The following is an 8,434-nucleotide window of genomic DNA, read 5'->3' as shown; positions in this document are numbered from 1 at the left end:
CATTTGACTGCTCCATTTCAAAGGTGAATTTGAGCACAGGATGGAGACCAATATCATTTGACATTGCTAGCCAATTCACCGATGAACCACTCAAGGAAGGCAGGGACATTTACACTGCATCACTATATCATGACCATCTGGGCACACCATCAATATCTGAATCTATATTAATTGAACTTGTGAACTTAGCAATTCATGCAGTTGAGTTAAATCAATGGTTTTGCTATGGGATCCCCTCCAGGCTCAGCTCTTGGAAACATCTTTGTCAGTTTCCACAAGAAATACGTCATCGATGGAATGACACCTACCCCTCCTACCCCTTGCATATTTTCAATATGTAGGTGATACATTTGCTATATTTAAATCCCCAACTGCATGTAAGAACTTTCTTACACACCTTAATGGGCTCTAACAATCAGAGTCCACTTTCAAAACAATTAGTACTCTCTTCTCATACCGTATAAATTGTTGTTCCCTTTACTATTGATATTTCTTGCCAGCTGTCCTGATGACTGCAAGATAAAAAGCTTTGGGGAAGGAGAGAGAGCGTTTAGGGAGGAAATTATGGATATTAGGGCCTAGACAGCTGAAGCAAAGGGGGTGGGGTAGGCGAAGAAGGTGCATTAGGCTAGATTTTGATGAATGCAGATTATCAATGGTTGTCGGAGGTTCGTGAGACAGCAGAGTGAAGATGCATGTGTAAGAGGCCAGAGTAGGAAGAACGCGCAGATGTCAGCCATTATAGGAGTGCAGAAACTTACAAATACGAGGTAAATCACGAGTAATCCGGGAAAACAACTCGATTGGAACCGTAGAAAGCGTCACAGCTTGAATAACGGCTCAAAGCCGGCAGTGAAAACCTCTAGCCACCGTAATGGTCTCTCCGGTGATGTAGGCTGCATCCTGGGAGCAGAGGAAGGACACAATGCCAGCGCAGTCCTCCGGTTCACCGGTCCGGCTCAGAGTGATCGCCGCCTCAAAGCGCCGCCGAATGCTGTCGCCCGACCACAGGGCAGAACTGAACTGGCTCATGACGAGACCCGGGGCCAGGCAGTTGACGCGGATGTTGGCGGGGGCCAACTCATCAGCCAGCACCTTGGTCAGCCCCAGCAGCGCCGTCTTGCTGACACCGTAGGGCCCGATGGTGGGAAAGGGCCGATATCCCGCGATGGAGCCCACCAGTACAATGGATCCCCTGCCTCTTTGCTCCATGTGCGGCACCACCAGCTTGGTCAGGAGGAAAACCGCTTTGACATTGACCTCAAAGATTTTGTCCCAGGCTTCCTCCGAGCAGTCCAGAGCCCTCCCCATGAAGGGATTCACCGCCGCATTGGACACAGGATGTCAATGGCTCCGTGGCGCCTCAACGTCTCACTGACCAGCGCCTCTCTGTCCTCCCTCTTGCCCACGTGGCAGACGATGCCCGAGATGCTCAGACCCTCGGCATGCAGCTCTTCCAGGGCCCTGTCCACATTGGCCTGCTTGCGGCTGCTGATCACCACCTGGGCTCCATGCAGGGCCAGGCGCCGGGCAATGGCCAGTCCGATACCCTGGGTAGAGGCAGTGACCACGGCCACTTTGCCACTTAACATGGTGTCAGGAAAAGGGATTCGAACACACTGCTTTCCGGTCACGTGCTTCCCGATTGTTGGGGTCACAGCTCAGCCAACCGGATCCCGTCTTCGGTCAGGTGGACGCACCCCTCCATGTGGCCGGCCGGCCAGCCAATCAGGAAACAGCAAGGTGTGTTCCTGATCCACGTCCCGTGGGCACAGCCCGCCTTGCGTCTCGGCCAATCGGCGCCCGGGGACAGTCAAGGCGGGCGCCGATTGTTCCAGAAAATCCGGGCCGCCCGATGCAGACGGACGGGCAGGGCTCATTATCAGAGCCTCAATAGCATTCGCTCACCTTATTAACATAACGGTCGCCTCATTGCCATCCTTAGGTGGATGGTTTGTGGCCTCATTCTTATCATTAGCATAACGAACTGCATTGCCATCTCATTAGCATACGCTCATATTAACATAACGGTCGCAGCATTAGCATAGGCACTTTGCAGTCTTCCTGACTTAATGTTGACTTCAACTATTTCAGATCATGAACTCTCTCCTTCATCCCCACCCCCTTTACGGTCCCCCGTTCCTATAATTTATAATTTTTTTTACACAATACTTTTTTTCTTTTCCCTATTTTTTAAAATTTATTTCGATCTATTGTTTCATCTCCACCTTTTAGCCCATTTCGATCCCTTCCCCCGCTCCACCCCCAGCAGGGACATCTGCCACTAGCTTGCTTCCCTCAATGTCCCCATTAGCAGATCCTTTAGATAATATCACCACCGTGGACACCCCTTTGTCCTTCTGTCTATGACACCTTTGGCAGTCTTTTCTTGGCCTCCACCTATCACTGGCCTCCTACGGAGCTCCACCTGTCCCACCCCCTTCTACCAGCTTATCTTTCACCTCATTTCTCTATTTTCCCTTAGTTCTTTTGAAGACTCGAAACATTAACTGTACCCCTCTCCGCAGACGCTGTCGGACCTGCTGAGTTTTTACCGTTTTTGTTGCGATCTCATTAGCATTCCGCTCACCTTACGGCCATCTCATTAACATAACGGTCACTTCATTACCATAACGCCCACCAGTGGGACATGATTGACACTGGAAAGCACCAATAAAAATTGCGATGAAATTAGGACAACAGCAAACGTCTTCAAGAAAGTCAAAAAAAAAGCGGAAAAAAAGGCGGGGCTACCGTCATTGCGGCGCCAGTTGGCCCAAGAAATCCAGGCCGCCCGATGGAGACGGAGCTGAGAGCAAGGGAACGTCTACGGAAATCCCGCACTCCGTAAATGGCGCTGCCTTGTCTCCCTCCCTTCCTATTTCCCGCCCAGTCGCAGGGTCGCCGCTCTCCATTGGCTGACACAAAACCAATTATCGGTCGTCAACGGCCGATCCCGTGTTCCTATTGGCCAACTGCGCTGTCCAGCAGCGACGTGGGTGGGGGGGCGGAAATGGGGGCTCGGCCGTTGCTGACGTCTCAGGGCGGCAGAGCCTTATTAGCATAACGACCTGCACTGCGATCTTATTAGCATTAGCTCACCTTTATTAACGTAACGGTCACTTCATGAGCATAACGGTCGCTTCATGAGCATAACGGTCGTATCATGAGCATAACGAACTGCATTGCGATCGCATTAGCTTATTAACATAACGGTCGCTTCATTAGCATAACGAACTGCATTGCGATCGCATTAGCTTATTAACATAAATCCTGCAGCGGCGAAGGGGGCGGGGCTGCCTCTTTGACATTGGAAAGCACCATTAATAAAAACAGGACGACAGCAAAATGTCTTGGAAAAAAAAAATCAAAAGTAAAATACTGCGGGTGCAGGAAATCTGAAACCTTAACTCCGTTTCTGTCTCCACGAGTGCTGCCAGAGCCACTGAGTATTTCCTGGTTTTTTTTATATTGAAAAATGTTCTATCGCTGTTGGTTTGGGGATGAGAACCTCACCTGGCGGAGCAACAATAAATAGCGATCACATTGGATCATGATGGACTGGAGTCATTGTGTTACCAATTCAGGTTGGTATCCAACTGCCGTAGTCAATGCGCAAGCATCATCAGTCCCAGTGTCCCGGCCCCTTGACTCCCATGAAGAAGATATGGAAAGGTTTTATTCTGACCTTGATGAAGTTCTTACTGCCACCCCAAAAGAGAAAAAGAAAACCCCTTTTGGGCATGTGAACAGCATTGCTGGCCATGACACCCCGTTGTCCAGAGTGGAACTATTGGGAAAAGCAGGTTCAGGAAAGCCAGTGCAAGTGGCACCCTCCTGCTGATAATGTGCCCTCAGCATTATAATAAACCTTATAACCTTCTGGCAGAAGGCTAAATACAAAGGGGTGCTGGGGCATCGGGACTGATGATGCTTGCGCATTGACTACGGCAGTTGGATACCAACCTGAATTGGTAACACAATGACTCCAGTCCATCATGATCCAATGTGATCGCTATTTATTGTTGCTCCGCCAGGTGAGGTTCTCATCCCCAAACCAACAGCAATAGAACATTTTTCAATTAAAAAAAACAGGGGTGCATCCTAAATCAAAGCATTGACAGCTCTTAGATTATGTCCTTGTTCGGTTCCAAGATGTCTATATCATTTGATCCATGGGGGCAGGGACAGGGTGGAGCTGCTTATGCCTGCTGGACAGATCAGGAAGCTGTTTGATTGGTAATGAAAATCTACCCTGCACCAAGACATCACAACAGTCAAAAGCACAAGAGGAAGATGATCAGTTTCTCCCCAAAATAACTCAACTGATGAGGGAAATTGCAAGTGCAGCTCACAACCAACCTGGAAAATCTTTTCATTACACTCAGGTCTAGAACAGTGGGATCAAATAAAGTGAGTTCTATCAGCTCCCTGTGTCCAGACAATTGGATTTGAGCATCATTCGCCCAGGACTGGTACAACAAAAATAGACTCACATATGTGACCACCTAGGAAAGAAAATACAAGCAGCCTTCATTGCCTGGCAGAACAAACCAAGTGCGCAGCTCAAAAAGGGAACATTGTATCAGCTCAATGCTGATGCCCAAAGACAAATCTAAATGATAATGGATATGTGGTGAGAAGAGATATCCTGTGAGATCCAACAATATGCTGATCATCGTGACATGTGTAGCTTTTTTTTTTGAAGACACCAGGGCCATCTACAGACTGATATTAAATGGACAAAACTCCCTTCGTTCACAGGACGGTGCTTCTCATCATAAGGATGACAATGCCATTCAATAATGCTGGAAATAACGTCTGAAGAACTCATAAACTGCGAATGCACAGTGACAGCTGGCACTCTCTTGGCTATCCCAGGACCATTGTGAGGATCCACTGGTGAACGAGCATTGATGGACAGCCGCAACAAATGATCAATCAGATGTATACCCACAAAGCCTGCAGCCCCAATGGCATTCCAGCTGAGGTCTTCAAAGCTGGTGGAATTTTGCTCACATCAACACTACATGATCTCATCCTGTGGATTTGGAAGGAAGAAGAACTCCCACTTGATCCACATTTAGAATTGTAAAAATTGCAAGTATTTTCAAAGAAGGAAGATAAATCATGCATGGAAACAATTGAGGTATTTCCGTATTATCTGTAGTAGAGAAAATCCTGACAGGCAATTTCCTGGATTTTCTCCTTCCAGTGACTGAAGAAATCCACCCTGGGGCTTTAGACTTTCCAGAGAAACCTCTGACATAGACTTTGTTGCCTCTAAATCCAAGAAAAATGTCAAGGAGGATCTCTTTCTCCCATTAATTGACCCGACCAAATCATTTGACTTAATACATTGTGAAGCTCTGTGGCTTCTGCTCCAAATATTTGGATTTTCAGGAAACTTCATCACAGTCCTCCTCTTGCTTCATGATAATATGACTGTGGTGTCCAGTGAGAGATCTGGATCAGATATCGTCAAAATTCAGACTGAGGTCAAACTGTGTGATAGCCCCCATACTATTTACCATCTACCTGACAGTTGCTATTCAACTCATCAGAGATCAACTGACCTCTCGTGTTAGTATAAAATACCATCTAGGTAGAAAACTTTTTAATCTCAGTTGCTTCTATGCCAAAACTAAACTCATCAATGTAGCTTTATATGATCTGCAGTTTGAAAGTGACTACAGTTGTTGCACACTCTGCACGAGATTTGCAAAGCACAAAATCACAAGAATTAGAAGCAAAAGTGGGCCATTTGGCTGCTCCACCCTTCCATAAGATCATGTTTGATCTAAATATGGTCTCAAGTCCACTTTGCTCTGTGTCTTCCAAAACTCTTGACTCCCTTGTCTATCAAAACTCCACCTAACTCAGCCTGGGGTACATTCAATCACCTACTCTTAACCACTTCACAGAATCGTTACAACACAGGAGGCCATTTGTCCATCATGTTTGCACCAGTTCTCCATAGGAGCAACTTATCGTGCGCCACTCTCCTGCCTTCTGCAAGTAGCCCTGCACATTGTTCTTTTTTAGATTACAATCCCATTACCTCTTGAATGCCTTGATTGAACCTGAATCTTCAATTCTAGATGCAAGAAACTTGGCTTGTCCTCTAATGTTGCTGAAACAAAACTCGTAAATCAACCCGCTCCTGCTCAGCCAAATATTCCACCTCCCATAAATGTTGAAGGACAGGCTCCAGAATATGTTGAGCATTCCCCATATCTGGGCAGCCATCTTTCTCAAAATGGCATCAGTGCAAGGAGATTCAACATGGGATCAGTTGCACCCTTTAACAAACCACTGCATTCTACAGCCTTCTACAACATATGACAGTCAGTGTTTCATAAGGTTGACCTCCACAAGTCAACTAGGTCCTAGTGTGCAGAACAGTTGGCATCACCACACCACTATAATGCAGTGAGACCTGGACTGTGTATCTGAGACACATAAAAACACTAAAGAATATCATCAGCAATGCCTCTGCTACAGCCTGTGGATTCAATAGACGACTGTTACACAAACGCTACTGTCCTGCTTGAAGCCAACTCTACAAGCATTCAGGCAAATCACCCACAAAATCAACATCAATGGACTGGATGCTGTGTCTGGATGGCCAAAAATCATAACCCCCACCACGTCCTGTCCTCTTACCTTTCAATGGTCCAGGCAGGACAAATAAAATGTTTCAAAAGTACCCTGGAATTCAGCTTGCAGCATTGAGCTTAATGACTGGGGGGAGCTTGCTACCAATCGGTCAGAATAGCGACATGTCCATCAAACTGTATCACCCTTCAACTCTCAACGGCTTAATTGTGGGGCAGAGTGGTGGTAGAAAGAAAGAGAAGCAAATCCTGCACTCAGGCTCCCACCACCCATGGGGCATCGTGCCCCATTTTCCCAAAAATCTGTCGGTTGGAATTCAGTCTGTTCGTTCACAGGGAGAACCATGGGAGAAATTGGCAACCCTGTATTTATGTCATCCTTGAATTACTGGCAGTGAAAATCTTCAGCCACCACCATGACCATGCTGATGCTTGTGGTTCAGTGGTGAGGTGGCAGCTGCCTTGTTGTTCCATGTGCTACGCCACCAGCTCAGCCAAGACGAAGGCCACCTGACATCCATTTTGTTCCAGGCCTCTTCCAAGGAGTCCTCGGTGTTCCCTGTGAAGGGATTTGCTGCAGCATTGGACACTAGGATTTTGATGCCTTCGTACCACCTCTGCATTTCACTGACCTGCACCTCCGAGTACCCCCCTCTCACCTGCATGGCAGATGGTGCCCCCAGATTCCCAGGCCCTCAGCCTGCAGCATTCCCAGGGCTCTGATCACCACATCCACCCTGTCCCCGGCAAGGTGCCAGGCAATGGCTAGACCAATGCTGTCGGTAGAGGTGGAGGGCACGGCCACTTTGCTACTCAACATTCCTAGCTGTATGGTGCCAGGAAAAAGAAACCAGACCAACCCCTCCTGGGTCTCGTGATCCAGAGAGGGTGCAGTCATGGCTCAGCCAATCGGAGCGGGATGTCTGCATAGGGCCATATCTTCCCCCCGCCACCTCATTGCGGCCCAGTGGCCAATCACGAGACAGTGAGTGGATCGATCTCTATGCCATATGGTCCACCAGAGCCTGACTGGCGCTGAGGCCATTCCGAGCCCAGTGAAGGGACAGCCGCCCCCGGCGGGGGTGGATTGTGACAAGCAGACTGGTCCAGAAAATCCGGGCTGCAGAATGGAGATGCAGCAGAGTGAAGGGGAAAGGCCTCTGGAAAACCTACACTCAGTAAACAGCGCCACCATTTCCCCCCTCATTTTCATTGTCTCGCCCAACACCATGTCACTGCTGCCCATTGGCTGTACTGACAGCCCCCATTGTTTGCCTGATGTCAATCCCTGGTGTAGTGTTGCTATTGGCCAATGTCAATCAAACGCTGTGGGTGGGTTCCAACGGCTGAGGACACACGAGGATCTCATTAGCATAACGGTCACCTCATTTGCATAACGGTCGCCCAGCGGACATGACATCAAGCAACGGGGAGGCACTGAGGCTCCACTGATTGATATTAGAAAGCACCAATAGAAATTGATGGGAAAAAAAGCAAGACAACAGTTACAAGTTCTCAAATAAATACAGAAAATGTTGGAAATAGCAGCATCTGTGGAGCGAGAGAGTTAACGTTTCTGATTGATGACCCTTCATCAGAAAAGGACCTTCCAATGTTAGTTTTAGGGACGAGAGAGTACAGCACATAAACAAGCCCTTCTGCCTATTGTGTTTCCTGCTGGCCATCAAGCGCTTATCTATTCTATTCCCATTTTCCGGCACTTGGCCCTTGGCCCTGTGTGCTATGACATTTCAAGTGCTCATCTAAATACTTCTTAAATGTTGTGAGGGTTCCTGCCTCTCCCACCCTTTCAGGCA

General features: G+C 47.9%; 1 pseudogene; it reads right to left on the bottom strand.

The window, feature by feature from the left end:
• Nucleotides 1-474: 474 nt before the first annotated feature.
• LOC121271053 lies at nt 475-2,155 on the bottom strand (annotated as a pseudogene).
• Nucleotides 2,156-8,434: the final 6,279 nt, after the last annotated feature.

This window comes from Carcharodon carcharias, chromosome 29 (assembly GCF_017639515.1).
Source record: "Carcharodon carcharias isolate sCarCar2 chromosome 29, sCarCar2.pri, whole genome shotgun sequence".
In the NCBI taxonomy this organism is placed as follows: domain Eukaryota; kingdom Metazoa; phylum Chordata; class Chondrichthyes; order Lamniformes; family Lamnidae; genus Carcharodon; species Carcharodon carcharias.
This window is presented reverse-complemented; position numbering and strand designations above follow the sequence as displayed.